Here is a 17,365-nt window from a genome sequence, read left to right on the forward strand (position 1 = left end):
TCTGCCATCGCGGCAGGTGCCTGTGCCATTCGGCCACCGGGCCACAGCGGCACAGGTCGAATTCTTCAATACAAATATTCAATAAAATAATAATAATAATATTCTTGCAATATTTCACCTAGCGTTTAGTGCTTTTTGAACTCACCTGTGGCAACTGTAACGAAAAACTAACATGAACCATGAGACCCCCCCATTCTTTCTTTCTTCACCGAGATGTAGGATAATAAATGTTAGGGGACACCTTAGGGGTTGTGCACAAATCACGCGAGGTGTTTTCGGCAATTTTTTGACCCCCCCTCCCCCCACACAACCTCACGTGTATTTTTTTGAATTTTTTTCATTCGACCTAATTTTAAGATAAATAGTATTGTATATAGAAAATCTAGTTTATTTCTCTATTTTCGTTAAATAGACTCGCTATTTTGAAGTGCAGAGTGAAAATTTATGTTTAACGAAACCGAGAAAAAGTATCTACTCATGTGGTAGGTTTTTTTTCTTAGTTTCGTTCATTGTAGAAAAATACACGTGTGGTTTCCTTATACCCCCTCCCCCAACGTGATTAATCGTGATTTTTTTTCCTTTTTCCCCCTGTTGAACATCGCGTGATTTGTGCACTAGCCCTTAGTCACCTTACACAGATCAACCTAACCCCAAAAAAAGCAAAGCTTGTACTAGGGGTTCTAGGCGACGATATACATACAGGGTGGCTAAAAAATAAGTGCATTCCCGTTGCCAGGGAGGTTTTTTCGGGATTTCGGGGTTGGTCCGATAGTAAAAGTTGTTAAATATAATCCCAAAACCTCCCTGGCAACGGGAAGGCAGTTATTTTTAAGCCATCCTGTATACAATATAAATACATCCTCATATAGGTACATAGAAAACACCCACGACACGGGAACAAATATTTGTATTCATCACACAAATAAATGCCCTTACCGGGATTCGAACCCGGGACCATCGGCTTCACAGGCAGGGTCACTACCCACTAGGCCAGACCGGTCGTCTGTCGTTGGGTAGTAAATGGGACACATAATATGAGTTATTAAGCAATGCTCCCTTATGGTGTGGTCTTTCGTCCTTGCCCATCTTTCTCGTTGGAGGAAAGTGGCCACTTTTGTATTGTTTACGGACTCATTGGGCCCGACCTTGGCCACCGTATAAGTGATTACCTAACCCGTCACCTGCCGATAAGGAATCAATTGTTCATCGGAGATAACCCGTTTTATGCTGATCCGATTGGCTGGCGAGTCGAGTGCTCAGCCACGCCAGCTTTCTAAGACGGGCATACGCAAAATTGTATAACACGGTCAAGTAATGTAGGTTAAAGTCAGGCCGTTCAGTGACTGATCCAGGCGGTTTTGTATTTGGTTGGTTAACCAATAAATGTTAGAACTACCCGAAAATGTACAAATTGTTTGTGTACTCTTATTTAAATACCTAACAAAACCTTAAAATTGAAAGTTAGCTCGATAAGAAAAAAAAACACGAAAACATGCCTATATAAGTTCAGTTGTACACCGTTACTTTGCATACCCAGCATACCATAGCAGTAATGATTTGGAAATTTTCTGTTTTTGGTCAAAAGTATGTAGTTCCTGGGGTCCTATTTTTGTGAAAGGGTTTCTGATGTTGGGATCCCTGAGGAATTAAAGGAACTTCAATCTTATTGGCAAGGCTCGGAACCGGTTTTTACTTCATACAAAAAATACCGGTATTATTACGTTCTTTCTTTATTTATTATTAAATTTTTTATGGGACAATCTAATAATACAAAGTTGTTAACTAAATACATGATTCAGTTTTGCGTAAAGAGCATAAAATAATTTAAAATATTGGGCTATTTCGGGTTTTACAAAACACCCGGTTCCGAGCCCCGCTTAGTGGCATACATATAGCGATTTTTGTACTTTCGCCAACAAATCAAGCATTTTCATTACAAAAGGTTTTATTTTTACAGGACTGTTATAGTGTTTATATTATAAGTTATGTTCTAGCTACACCGTTTCACCGAATCGTTGGACTCCATTCGCAACGAGAATATCATATCATTATACGGTTTCTTCATCGGCACGCTACCATAAATACGGCGGTTAAGGCGCTGTCGGTGCGAGTCTCTTTCGATGAGTTATGTTGCCATGACACAAGTAAACTCATCAACATATTCCAAGCGGTGTCCCGGCTTTTTGCCACAAAGTTTCCTAAAAGTTCTCGAAAATTTCACATGATATATTCCTGGAAATTTCGCAATCCACACAAAACTACTTACCTATTACTTAGAAGTTTCCGAAATTATAAAATGTAGAATTTTCTCAGTTTTGGAAACTTTCCCGACGGCACCTTATGATCCGCTTGGCAACTAATCCCAAAAATTGGCGTGGGCACTAGTTTTTACGAAACCGACTGCTATATGACCTTCCAACTCGGAGGGGAAACTCCCTCACCGAAAAATAGTACATACATAACTTCCTAACAAAATCATTGGTACGAGCCAGGGATTGAACCCGCGACCAACGGATCGAAAGTCGCACGAAACAATGTAACAAGTAAACTTTATTAATTTAAATATACATAATTATGATAACAGTCTTGAATGACTCACGGTTGGTATCAGTAGACTTATATCGATCGGGATATGAACCGTGATTATCTTTTGTATTGTTTTCAAGCTCCCGATATTTCGACGCAGTTACCTACTGCATCTTGTTCACGGGTAACTGATGATAGCGGGTGGGTGTCAAAGTTGTGTAGACCGCGCTCATCTACCCTCATTCGTGAACGTCGGCTGTTCGCTTTCAACGTTACCACCGGACGCGTTCACACTCGTTGGTCTGTCACATCAGGATTATGATGATGATGATCGTGTAGGTACTTTGGAAACCTATGCGCCTTAAACGGCATTTTCATCTCTCCTGTTCGGAAAGTTCACCTTTCATAGGCTGATAACCAAATTGCAAAAAATTGTGGAAAATTGCATTTCCCACCCTAGGGTAGAAAGTAATTTTTTTGTTAATTTTTACTTCGAGCAACGGCTAACAGCCATATATTATATGCCATATAATTCAGTTAAAAGCTCTCATATTAGCTTCCGCATGACTGAAATTGGCGCCGTTTACATTGTGATCGGAAAAAAAAAATTGTTCTAAATAAATATACTTACCAATCATTAACCTACATTTCTCGTGTTTGACTTTCCTCATAGTCGAAATGAAAAGTAGAGTGTTTAACTCGGGTAAAAATATGACATTTATGTATTTTTAAATGGTAGGGATTAATTTAGCGTATATTCTGACAGCCTTATGACTTATGAAGGGTTAAGCCGGTTAAAAACCGGGCAAGTGCGAGTCGGACTCGCGCACGAAGGGTTCCGTACCATAATGCAAAAAAAAAACGGTCACCCATCCAAGTACTGACCACTCCCGACGTTGCTTAACTTTGGTCAAAAATCACGTTTGTTGTATGGGAGCCCCATTTAAATCTTTATTTTATTCTGTTTTTAGTATTTGTTGTTATAGCGGCAACAGAAATACATCATCTGTGAAAATTTCAACTGTCTAGCTATCACGGTTCGTGAGATACAGTCTGGTGACAGACGGACGGACGGACGGACAGCGAAGTCTTAGTAATAGGGTCCCGTTTTACCCTTTGGGTACGGAACCCTAAAAATGCAACTTATAATCAGCATATGTAGACAATGAATGACTCATTTTATGCAATAAGTTGTCTCAAAACGCGACCTTTTAAAAATGACGGATGATACCTCGTTACATAACCGTTGCCAAAGAGGTAAACACGTTACGAGTACCTCATAACTCATGAGCCTGTGAGGCAATTGTAGGCCCTTAATAAACCTTGTGTTACATCCCAGAGACCACAACACAAGTATAGTACATTGTGCAACGAGGGGGGTAAGCGAGATTTTGTAAACGAGGTCTATAACTCCCGACAGCCGCAGGATTGTCATCCAATTTACGTATGCACATTTTAACTTCACCGGAAACCAGGAGGTGGGTCAAATTTAACTTGCAACATTTGACCCGTACAAACATACATAGTTACATGCATTGCAAGTTTAATAAAGGCTTGTAATAAAAACTGCATTCTAATCTTATCCATCCAAATAATGGAGACACGAACGAATAAGGACTTGTGCACAAATTACGCGAGGACCTCGCGGCGAGGTTCGATGGGGGGGAGGGAGGGGTTCACGAAAAAAATCACGACAGATCACGTTATGTATAAGGAGACCTCACGTGTATTTTTCTACAGTGAACGAAACTAAGAAAAAATACCTACCACATGCGTAGATATTTTTAGCGAGTCTATTTTACGAAATTTTGGAGCGCGTGGCCTTGCCTTGTCGGATGGAAATATTTCAAAAAAATACGTGTGAGGTTATGTGGGGGAGGAAGGGTAGCCAAAAACCTCACCAAATATCACCAAGGGGGAGGGGGGTTCAAAAAGTAGCCGAAAACACCTCGCGTGATTTGTGCACAACCCCTAAAGCATACAATAAAATGTGTATTTATTTATTTATTTAAAATTTAAGTCAGGAAATAAGGCCCATATTACAAATACCTTACAGACTAACATAAATATGTATTTTATAAACTTATAAACTAAACACTATTTATGCGACAAAACGGCGTGGCTCCGTTGAATGTGTGTGTGTCCGTTGTTGTGTGTTGAATGTGTATGATCCTATTACATAATGTACAATATTTAAAACATTACATTATGTAAAAATCCAGTTCTGAGATCACACGACAAGACATGTTTACTGGATCTGTTTGTCAACATTATTTATAAGGCCTTCCGCGCGCATTAATAATAATATTTGACCTTTTGTATCGAAATTGGTTTATTACTCGGATGTCAGTTTCCTGAGTGATGTAACTTTGTACAGTCACCTGCAATAGTATGTTACACAACGAAGGCAGCAAAAATATCTGACACGATCTTATTTGTAGAGCGATAGGAGCGCGTCACATATTTTTGCGGCCTTCGAAGAGTAACATATTATCGCAGGTGACTGTACACGTCTTGCCTAGATCCTAGTTTAAATAAGTTTTTGTCAAAATTTTCATTTTGAAGTTGAAGTATGCATCTCGCTTCGTACTCGCGTTTTAGTGCAAGCGAGATGTGTAGGAAGCAGTAGGTGTATATTGGGCATTCTAGATCATTTAACCCTTTCCTGCCTTAACGAGACAGAAACCAAGCTGTTCATAAGATCACTTTCAACAAAAACTTTCGTGTAACCGCATTTGGCCGCTCACTGCGTTCGCTCTATGCGTTTTACGAAAGTTTTTGTTGTAAGTGACCTTATAAACAGCTTGGTTTCTGTCTCGTTAAGGCAAGAAAGGGTTAAATGATCTAAAATACCCAATATGCACCACGAAAGATTTAGCAGTTTGCGTTTAGACACCTAGTGATCTCGATTCGTGTTTTAAAACACCCAATGCAACGTTATAAACAGTTATAATTGAATATCAGTTTCATTACACGAAAAAACGTTACATAGTGTAGACGTTACTAAATTGACAAGATATGAAGTTTATTAAGCAAGCACAGTCACTTGATTTACACAAAGACTATTTGATTTCTAATAAAACACATTTACGTCATGGTAAACTTTTACCAAGCACCATTCGTTGTCTCATTTGCGGTCCATCTAACTGTGGAAAAACTAATTTAGTTATAGGTCTTCTTATGCACGAAAACGGATTAAGATTTAGAAATGTGTATGTTTATTCCAAAACTTTATTCCAACCTAAATACTTATTTCTAGAAAAAGTACTTCGACAGGTGTCTGGAGTATCATTTTATAAATATAATGAAAACGAACAAGTCTTAAATCCAAATCAAGCAAAACCAGATTCAGTCATGGTATTTGATGATATAGCATGTGAAAAGCAAAACAACGTTAGAGATTACTTTTCTATGGGCCGACATTCCAAAATAGATTGTTTTTATCTTAACCAAACATACACAAAAATTCCCAAGCAATTAATAAGAGATAATGCTAATCTTATTATACTTTTTAAACAAGACGAACATAATTTACGTCATGTATATAACGAACATGTAAATACAGATATGTCTTGGCAGCAATTTAAAGAAATGTGCGCTAAAATTTGGTGTGCACCATATAATTATTTAGTAATAAATAAAGATTGTGAAAGAAATAAAGGATGCTACAGAAAGAACTTTGACACTTTTGTTATTCTTACTGAATAAAGACATATAAGAATAAACACAAAGTGTTGCTTATCATTTCAAATATTATCGTCTACAAAGTAAGGTCTTTATTCGCAGTAACTATGGAAAAAATGACTAAACAAGAAATTGTAAAATCAGCAAAGGCTGTTAAGCGAAAACTAAAATTGATGCGTGATATGACAAGTGAAAACCAAACATTCCTAGAGTCAGTTCTTAAGCCAATCACGCAGCCTCTCAATGAAATCGCAGAACGAAGCGGTATAAACGAAAAAACGAAAAATGAGTATGAAAAGAGTCCTGATTACCACAGTACACCAAAAAAACTGAAGTTGAATTATAGTGATACTAAACCAAGTTCATCTCATGATGAAACGGTTTTCGAACTAAATCGATCGAGCACAAAATCTAAAGAACATCGTTTAGAAGGAAAAGATGTAAAAAAAAATGAATCAGATTTTGAAGAAGAAAGTGAATTAGAGGAAGATTATTCCAACAGCGACAGTGTTGCAACAGATGAGGAGACTTTCGAGAGTGTTTCCAGTTTAGATAGAAACTTTTCGTCTCCACTATCATTTTCTGCAAAGGCATTTGAAGATGTACCTTATGGAGTCAGACTAGACAGAGGAAAACTTATGATGGGGTTGCAGAGGGTTTACGTGGCAGATAAAACTATTACTATTAATGGACATGCTTTTCAAAAAACTCAAGGGCTTGTTCAATTGTTATTTAAGAAAATTCCGAATTTAAATTTAGTAACCGAAGACGATAAAGAAAACTACAAATTAATGTTACATCAGACTAATGCACACCACCGAGATTTTGACTCCACAAAACCTATCAAAAGTAATAGAGGAAGCAAGTATTTGCAAGTAATCAAGCCGTTATTTAAACATACAAGAGTTAGCAACAGTACAGATAATCTTGCAGTTGGTGACGGCTTAAATTTATTAAAGAAAGTTCAGTCTAATACCGGTTACGTTTACTGGGATGATCCAAACGAGCTAGTTGATAGGCTAAAGTTACTAATCGCTTCTCGCGACGCTGGTAACACTGGTCTTGAAAATGAAATAATATCGATTGTTGAAGAATTACGTGAAGCTGGCATTATTCAATAAAACCATTCATCTCGTTTATAAGCACATCAGTTCACAGTGACAATTGAACAAATGCACACGGACAATGAATATTGACAAATTTGGTCACCACGTACATAAACGTTTACGTATTGATCAAAACTATGATGATGCACTACAAAAAACTGATAACGGTGATTACAATTTGAGGTCATCAAGGCTAAAAGGTTTAAAATCCCCTCTATCAAACGATGAAGCGGTTAATAAGGAGTATGTTGATCATATAAATAAAACAGTTCAGACTAATATGGCTAACATAATAATTCGTCTCCAACACATAAACTCAATCTTAGACGAATTTGACAAAAAGTTTTGCACCAAAGCAGATGTTATTAAAATCGCAAAGGAGAAATAAAAATGAGCAAACAAGAAATTGTAAACGAAATTCATAGGGATGCAAGAAAAAATTTTAAACGTTGCGCGGTTGTACTAAAAGGAATTAATGATTTATGGCAAGCTGATTTAATCGATATGATTAAATTTGGTTCAGTGAATAATGGATATAAATACATATTGGTTGTTATAGATTGTTTTTCTAAATATGCGTGGGCAATACCTTTAAAAACGAAAAATAAAATAGAAACCACCCAAGCATTCCAAAACATCTTGGATTCTAATCACGTACCTAGCAATTTACAAACAGATATGGGCAAAGAGTTTTATAACGATGTATTTCAACAGTTGATAAAACTAAAAAATATAAACCACTACTCTACATACTCTACCAAAAAAGCTTCTATAGTAGAAAGATTAATTAGAACACTTAAAGCAAAATTATATAAACATTTTAGTTTATATGGAAATTACAAATGGATTGGGAATCCTTTAAATAACATAATTAAAACATATAACGCAACTAAACATAGAACAACTAAATTTAGACCAACTGATGTTAATTCCACAAATGAGCAAATTGTGAGAAAGAATATCTTAAATAGTAAAAAAAAGCAATCTCTAAAGAAACCAAAGTTTAAAATAGGAGACTACGTACGAATTAGTAAGTATAAATCAGCTTTCAAGAAAGGTTTTACTCCGAATTGGTCTACAGAACTATTTTGTATTATCAAAGTGAAGAAAACCAATCCTGTAACGTATAACATTGAAGATTCTCATAAAAATATTATCCTCGGCTCGTTTTACGAACAAGAATTACAAAAAACAGTTTATCCAAATGTGTATCTTGTTGAAAAAGTTATAAAAAAAAGAGGTAACCTACTATTTGTCAAATGGTTAGGTCTGAGCGAAGCCGAAAATAGCTGGATACACAAAAAAGATATAGTTTAAATATAAATAATAGTCATACTATATTTCTTCACATAACATAACAAGTAATGCAAGGAAGAGGACTAGTTAATAGTGTGATAAATAACCTACCTTTTGAGTTACATTTGCCTGGTTATAATTATTGTGGTCCAGGTACAAAACTTAAGGAAAGGTTGTTAAGAGGAGACCGTGGTATTAATCCATTGGACGAAGCCTGCAAGCAACACGATATTGCATACAGCAATTATTCAGACATACCTCACCGTCATAAAGCTGATAGCGAGTTAATAAACATGGCCAAACAAAGAATTAAATCGACAAATGCTAGCAAAGGTGAAAAATTAGCTTCATGGTTAGTTAAGAAAGTTATGAAAGGTAAATTGCGAGCTGGCGCTGGAATGAAATCTTTTAAAACTGTTATTTCCAAGATTCGAAAACATATTAAAATGCGAAAACCTAAAGGTCGATCATCAACAATTAAATGTGCATATAAAGCAGCAAAAAAGTTACTTCATAAAAATATACCTATTCGTTTACCACGCATTATTCCAATTCCAAAAACTGGCGGTATTTTGCCCTTGATACCTATTTTTGCTGGTTTGTCAGCATTGGGCTCATTAGCTGGCGGAGCAGCTGGTATTGCAAAAGCTGTAAATGATTATAAATCAGCCCAAAAAAACCTGCAGGAGTCAGAACGTCATAATAAAATGATGGAATCGATTGCGATTGGCAAAGGCTTGTACATAAAACCTTATAAGAAGGGTAATGGTTTGTTTTTAAATGCATCAAAAAACTAAATAGAAGGCTGCCTAGAAGAGCTCTCACAAACTTAGATTTAATAAAATTCGGAGGTGATATACCATATTTCAGAGGTGTATTTATGCGCGACAATTTACCAAAGCGACCTCGACGGATGGAATGTGCAATTGTTAATTTAGATATTTCTAAGAATATGGGGACTCATTGGGTAGCCTATGTGAAATTGAACACGTATTGCGAGTATTTTAATAGTTACGGAGATATAAAACCTCCTGTAGAACTAATATCATATTTAAAGAAATATAACATTTTTTATAACTATTGTACCTATCAAAAAATGAATACTGTAAACTGCGGTCATCTATGTTTAAAATACTTACGAAACTTTTGGCAAAAAAAAAATATAAATTAAGACACAGTTCGTGAATATTACCAGTTCCCAAAATGTCGTTTACCATATCTGTTACCGGATTAACTTCTACGCTTACCACTAATTATACCCCTCCTTTGTAACTTGAAGGAAGTTATGAGTGTGGGCTTCTATATTTTTCTACGTTTAATTCAATACCTAATATTGATAGCAAAAATAACCAATTCTGCTATGGTAATAATGAGTGTATTGAAATACCTGAAGGATCCTATGAACTTGAAGATATTGGTGATTATATAAAAGAAAATGTGAAAGATTGTACATTTAAACTAATTTGTAATAACAATACCCTAAAAACTAAAATATACTGTTCAAAAGATATTCACTTTGAAAAGAAAAATTCTATTGCGAAAACTTTAGGCTTTGGAAATGAGATCTTAAAGGCGAATATAAAAAACTGTTCACAATTCCCTGTCAACATTATATCAACGACTGTTATCAGGATAGAATGTGATATTGTGAGCGGATCATTTGTTAACGGAAAACCTAGTCATATAATTCATGAATTTGTTCCTAACGTACCGCCTGGATATCGAATCATAGAAGTTCCAAGAAATCTTATATATTTTCCTGTAAATCAAGATACCATAAGTTCAATTAATGTACGGATACTTGACGCAAAAAATCAACTAATTAATTTAAGAGGAGAAGATATTCAGTTATATTTCCACCTCAGAAAAAAGGTATAATGATAGACTTTAATAAAAAGTCTATGCAACTTCCTAAAAAAATCAGTTTAGATACTACTGTGAAAAGGAAAACACCTATCAAATTAACAAAGGAAAACGTAAAGTTTTTAAAACTTGTAGGATTATTAAAATGAGTGAAATACTCAGTGTGACAGAGTCTTTTGCTGAAGACAATGCAATTGAAAGCTTTGAAGTTCATTCTTATAGACCATATGTAACAACGTTTAATAAAAACGATGAAATTCGAATACCCATTAATCAACAAGACCTATATATTTTACCGTCCGCTAGTACTTTATACTTAGAAGGCACCGTCAAGGTTATTAACAGGGAATCAAATTCAGAAGTGCAAAGCATTCAATTTACAAACAATTCATTTCTATTCCTGTTTCAAGATATTCGTTACGAATTGAATGGAGTTGAGATTGACAAAGTTAAAAATGTAGGTATCACTACCACTATTAAATCTTTGTTATCTATGAATAGTAATGAATCATCGATGTCAAAAGCATGGGGATGGGATTTGAACGGTACAAAAAATACTCAAGGTGGACGTTTTGCTGTATCTTTACCTTTAAACAAAATTTTAGGATTTGCTGAAGATTTCAACAAAATAATAATAAATTGTAAACATGAATTGATTTTATTGCGAAGCAATACTAATTTAAATGCAGTAAAACTGAATACAAACGAAGTGTTGGAAGATATTGTTATTGACAAAATCGTATGGAGAGTGCCACATATCAAGGTATCTGACCGTCAACGAATACAAATGTTAAAGTTGTTAGAAAAAGACCGTCCTCTGAACTTGGCTTTTAGAAATTGGGATTTATACGAGTATCCACTTCTACCTAAAACAACTAAACATACATGGGCAATCAAAACATCATCTCAGTTAGAAAAACCTCGGTTTGTAGTGTTAGCTTTGTCTACCGAAAGAAAAAATAAATCCGAAACCGATTTTTCTTGTTTTGATCATTGCAACTTGCGTGAAGTGCGTGTTTTTTTAAACTCCACTTATTTTCCATATGAAAGTTTAAACGTTAAATTCGATCACGACAATTATGCAATATTATATGAACAATATACAAGATTTCAACAGTCATATCATGGACGTCGTGCTGAACCAATGTTAAATATACACGACTTTAAAAAATGTACTTTATATGTCTTGGACACTTCTAGACAAAACGATCGTTTGAAGTCAGGACCTATAGACGTAAGAATAGAAATTGAGAGTGATAAAGAAATTCCTGACAATACATCTGCATTTTGTTTAATATTTAACGATTGTATTGTGGAATATAAACCTTTAAGTAGTATTGTAAAAAAAATATCATGAACTTAGATTATTATATTGCGGACATACAAGGCTTTAAAGATGCTCAGAATACATTCATTATTAAAGAGTTAGCTTTGGCTGCTGATGACTTTACTCTGGTATTTTCAATAAAGCCGCCATTTCCTTATTCACGATTATCGCATGAAGAACGTAAACATGTGCGCTGGATTGAAAATAACTTCGGTTTTCGTTGGAGTGATGGACATATAAGTTATAGTCATTTCCAGAATATTATAATTCCCTATCTCGAAAATAAAAAAATATATGTGAAAGGTCTAGAAAAAACGAAATGGGTGCAAAATTTATGTGAAAACTGTTACGTTACTGATATTACAGAAAATGGCTGTCCGAATTTTGTAATACTTTATAATAAGTTTCTTAAGGAAAAAAGTAAAAGTACTTTATATCATGTTATCAATAAACACTACTCATTAAGAAATGTCATTTGTATCAAGAAATGGTATGATAATAATTGTACAATTAACATGAACTAATTATATTGTTTTATGATTGTTGATATATTTATATATTTCTTAGTTTAAGGATTTAGTTATAATAAAACATTTTTTTCATAACATGCTTTTATTTATAAAATTGTTATTTGCGATTACAATCCCCGTTTATTAATTTCCTTAGATATCTTATTGATAATATTTTCCGTGGAGTCTAAAATTTCATCGACAGGGTTTTTAACAACATATTGTGCACTCATACTTAAAAACTCACTATCACTATCGTCCGATGAAAAATCAACTTGTTCTGTCATGCTCTCCATGAAGTCATAAATCTTGATTTTTATTAAACGCTGACCCCTTTGAAACTCTTTGCAAATTACGTACGATGTTCGAGCCTGGTCTTTAAGTTTTTTTTTAGATAATGATTCTCGTTTTTTGTTTTTGGGTTTAGTATTTTTTGAATCTGCATTTTTTAAATCTTCATTTTTCCAATCTTCCATTCGTTGTGTAAACCCTTCCAAAGGGTCTTGCGCGTACACATTCGTATCGATGTCCTAAAGAATAAGACGAAATATATTAATTTATTAGTTGCCTACTTGTTTTATACTATGTAAGAAAAGATAAATAATAAATGGTCATCATAATACATAAGTACAATATAAATAGTACAAAGATAAAGATTAAGAAAATAAATAAAAACAGGAAAGGCCTACCAGTACACGATAACTGTTACTATCAGTTACACAAAAAAAAAGTCAGATATAATTAAAACTTACATGATATAAAGGAAAACTATCCATTGCAACGACCAGCAGATTGAAGAATGTGGCTTCAAATGAAACTTCTAAACGGTAGTAGGAAATAGCACACCCATCATTTTTTGCGCTATGATGTTAATGATTTATTTAGGTAGTATTAATATATTATATACCTATGCGGTAACAAAAGTCGAGGTCAACGAAATAATGTACCTACTACTCATCTTTCAAAGAAATAAAAATAATAATGGTTCCGTCTGACATCTCCATTGTAAGCTGTTCAATATTATATCAAACTGAATTATTTAACAATTTGACATGATTTGATTTGCAAGGAAAAAATTGGTAAAAAAAAAATGTTTATCGTTTATTTTACCCTTTATTAAACCCTTTTATATTAATTACATACATACGGTAAACATAAAAACCTCACATACATTATTGTTTTACATATACACTTAAAAAAAAATTACAAATATTGATACATGTTATAAAATATATGTTGAAAGTTATTTACTTGCACAGTGCTGTATTATTACATTTGAAGCATCTTATGCCCCCATGATAAAGTAGACATTTTGTCTGTATTAATGAACCTTTTATCATCCTTGTTACATAATGCCACTTTATTTACAAACTGCGTAAATATTTCATGTTTAATTGACTTAAACAGCGCTTGTTTTTTGCGTATTATTTGATCTAAAAATAGTGCATCCGTATACTCAGAAATTTTAAGATCACGTACAACAGATTTTTTAACGCCTTTTGCCTTTTTCACCGTATAGGGTTTTTTGGTACAGTCGGTATCCTGGGGTGTTGTCGTGATACAATATAATTTTGATCGCAACCCAACAAAACTCGTTATAACTTTACCCTTGAGCTCGTCTTTAAATAACCCTGGAATCTTTTTATTAATTAATGGAATATTAAACTGGTTTTTTGGTTCCAAATTGCTGGTGTCAAAGTGGTCTAAAAAGCACAACCGCAAGTCTTTGTAAAAATCTTGCGTTTTGATGGAATAAACGAATGAATCGGTATCTGTATATAAAAGACTTACACGATCAGAATAATGTGGTTTAATAACCGAGTAGTGAAAGTCGTACATGTGGCTTTTCGATAGTTCTAGTACTGTGAAACCAATATAAATTGGTTTGTTAAGTTCTACACATTCTGGTTTCATCTGAATTGTAACTAAATTATCTGATAAAATTGAAATACGATGAAAATTAGGTTTGTTTATTAAATCACACGCTCCGGTTTTCTTTTTAGAAATATTATTACGATCAATCCAAGTATTGATAAATTTTACATTTACTCTATTTTCAGTATTTTCCAACGTTTTACCGAAAACACTATTATTTAGTAATTTAAAGAAGTCTTGTTCGAATTCGGACTCTGCTTTTTTTCTTAATTCTGTGTTTAAATCAATATATTCTTTAAGAAATTTGCTTTGCCGGAATTTGATAATACGATGGATTTTTTTTAATTTAAGACCATGACTAAGACAAGTTTTAAGGTGAACGTAATGTATGACATAATTGTATTTGTCATATAAGTTTGGTATCAATTTCTCCATCATTCCACCAGGAGGAATCATTTTCTCTGCACAAAACGGCAAGTCGTTGTGTGTGTCATGAAGATAATTAGGATACTGGATATCTACTTCTAAAATATAACCGAAAGTCCCTTCATCAGATAATTTCATAACTTCAAATGTCTCAATTTCATTTTTGTTCAACCACTGAAACTCAGCATAAGGCATGTACTGACACATACTATAACCATACAGGTTATTACAATCTATATACACAATATATGAGTCTTGTTTATTTTTGTCATAATTTTCAATATAAATATTATTAGCTTCAGCATATCTATTCGAACACAAACATATGCCTCCTCGAATACCGCTTTGAATCATTCGAATCATTTCAAAATCGTGTATAAGCTCTAGAGTGACTCCGGTTTTAAGCAACATTGCATCATATGATAGACTAGGCGCTGAGAAATAAAATGCTGGATCTAATCGATAATGTGTGTTGCTCGTTTTTCGGAAATGCTCAAATATGTCAGTAAGAAGCAGTACATCAGTTTTTAAGTAAAGATCGGTATATTGGCCCATATCCTTGATTTTAAACATCTCCCACACCAACTTAGCATGATTATATTGTTCATCTGTTACCGTTTGGTTAGTTAGTGAACTAAAAAACTCATTCTGTTGGGGTAACTCTTTTTCTTCATACGATTGCCATGTTTTCATATGTTCATAAGGATAAATTCCTTTTGTTAATAATAACTCAAATTTATTCATATCCGGAAAACTTTTTTGTAAATGATAAAAACAGGATCTATCCATGCTTTTTGCGAGGTCGTCCAAACTAGAGCTTAAAAATTTAAAAGAATCAACAAAGCGGAGCGGAAAACATTGTTCTTCATCTTTCAAGACGACATATTTTGTAAACGAAATGTATTTTTCCATAGACTTTGGAATCAATTTAACTTCACCAGGAGATTTACACAATTCTTTGATAAATAAGTGACAATCGTAACCTGACAGATTATGAAAGAAAACTGGTAGAAATCGAGGCACCTGAAGTTTCAAGTTACATTGCGAATGAGCTGCGCCGCGGTATTGACCGGATAAATGGCAATGATCACGAACTTTATTTTCGTCCCATAAGAGACCTTGACAAATATAGCAAACTATAGCGTTAGAAAATGCTTCGCGATCTGAATCTGTAAATACTATAGGCCTAGTTTTTCCTAGAATATTCGATATATCTTTAACTTTTTTGTAGAGTGACTCAACAAAAACTTGTACACAGTCGGGACCCCTATATGAAACATAATCATTTAAACTTTCATCATACGAGCACACAAGTTTAAAAGCAAATGCTACTGGTATGTGTTTTTGAAATACAAATGTATCTGATACTGTAGGATCATTGTCACACCCTTGATAAGTTTCTAATAATGTTTCGGCATCAGCGTAAACAACGAAAGGAACTGATTGTGTTCGTTCATAGTGATTAAACTTGATAGTACTACCTGATTTTGGTAACACTGTAGCTACACCTGCACAATTATGTTTACTTAACTGAGCATTACTATTGAAAAACAATAGGCAATCATCGCAAAAATGCAGTGCACTATGATGTTTCGTTATTTGATTCCTAACAAGTCGAGACAAGTTACTTATTAAGCAATAGTGTGTCTGGTCGTTTTTTTCTAGTAAGAGTAAGTTTATTTTATTTTCTCTTTTAAATGATGATTTGTAAAGAGGTCCAACCACATTTGTGCCTTTTAATCCGTAAACATTTATACTAATGTTATTATTGTTGCGTTCAAACACTGAAATGTCCTGAAAAGTTACCGGAGATGATAAATCTTCTACATTTAAAACATTTTTGAAATGTGGGTAAGAGGTAGTACGATTTACGTTTCGTTTAGCAGGATATAAACCTGCAACGACACTCCAAAGAAAACAAAAATCATCCTTATTTTTTATATTTATACAAGCTTTTTTGTTTTTAATAAATGCAGGTAACTCTATATAACAAGAACCTCGCATCGGTTCGTATTTATTTATGTTTACTTCGACATGAGAATTACTTAAAAACGACCAACCACTGTCTCTATGCTGGAAACTCTCTATTTTGCGCAACAAATTTGCGATGACTGTTGCATATATTGTTTCGAAATCAAAATGTGTATGTATTATTATATTTTTAGTACCAAATGATTTAATTTCTTGTGTGTCATTTTTGCATAAGTAAAATAAACTATAGAGTTCAAAATTGACTTTAACCGAAGTATGTGTTTGAATTGCTTCATTTATCAGGTGTCGCACTTTATTAGAAATTGATTTTAAAAAGTCTGCAGGTAACAAATTTATTTTATCATCATTGCTATAATTTTATATGTAGCAATTCTAGATCGAAACGCAGACGATATTCTAAAAACATCTTTTATATGTTCTTCGGAAGAATTTTTTTTATGAAGATTGCTGCGCAGATGGCCAACCCATTTACGATTTTCAATAGTAATCGAGCAACTTGAACAAAATGGCATTTTGATGTATTTTATTTGAATTTATTAGACCTTGATGTGTCTATAACATATACGACTCAAAAAAAAAATAAGGGTCACTGATATTTGTATCGTCACTAAAAATATATATATATATATATAAAATATTAAATTATGATGTGTATTTTGTTAAAAAATCGCAAAACATAACTTTCGTTATAATTTAGGTAAATATTCTAAAATAAAACTTGTTCCAAATGAAGTTATTAATTTTGTGCCCCTATTTTCATT

The 17,365-nt window shown here is 33.8% G+C and overlaps 1 protein-coding gene across 1 annotated transcript in view; it reads left to right on the top strand.

The window, feature by feature from the left end:
- LOC134802477 (catenin alpha) overlaps positions 1-17,365 on the top strand; it is a 100,356-nt gene that overhangs the window by 29,501 nt on the left and 53,490 nt on the right. The window lies entirely within an intron of this gene.

The sequence above is a fragment of the Cydia splendana genome, chromosome 24, assembly GCF_910591565.1.
Source record: "Cydia splendana chromosome 24, ilCydSple1.2, whole genome shotgun sequence".
In the NCBI taxonomy this organism is placed as follows: domain Eukaryota; kingdom Metazoa; phylum Arthropoda; class Insecta; order Lepidoptera; family Tortricidae; genus Cydia; species Cydia splendana.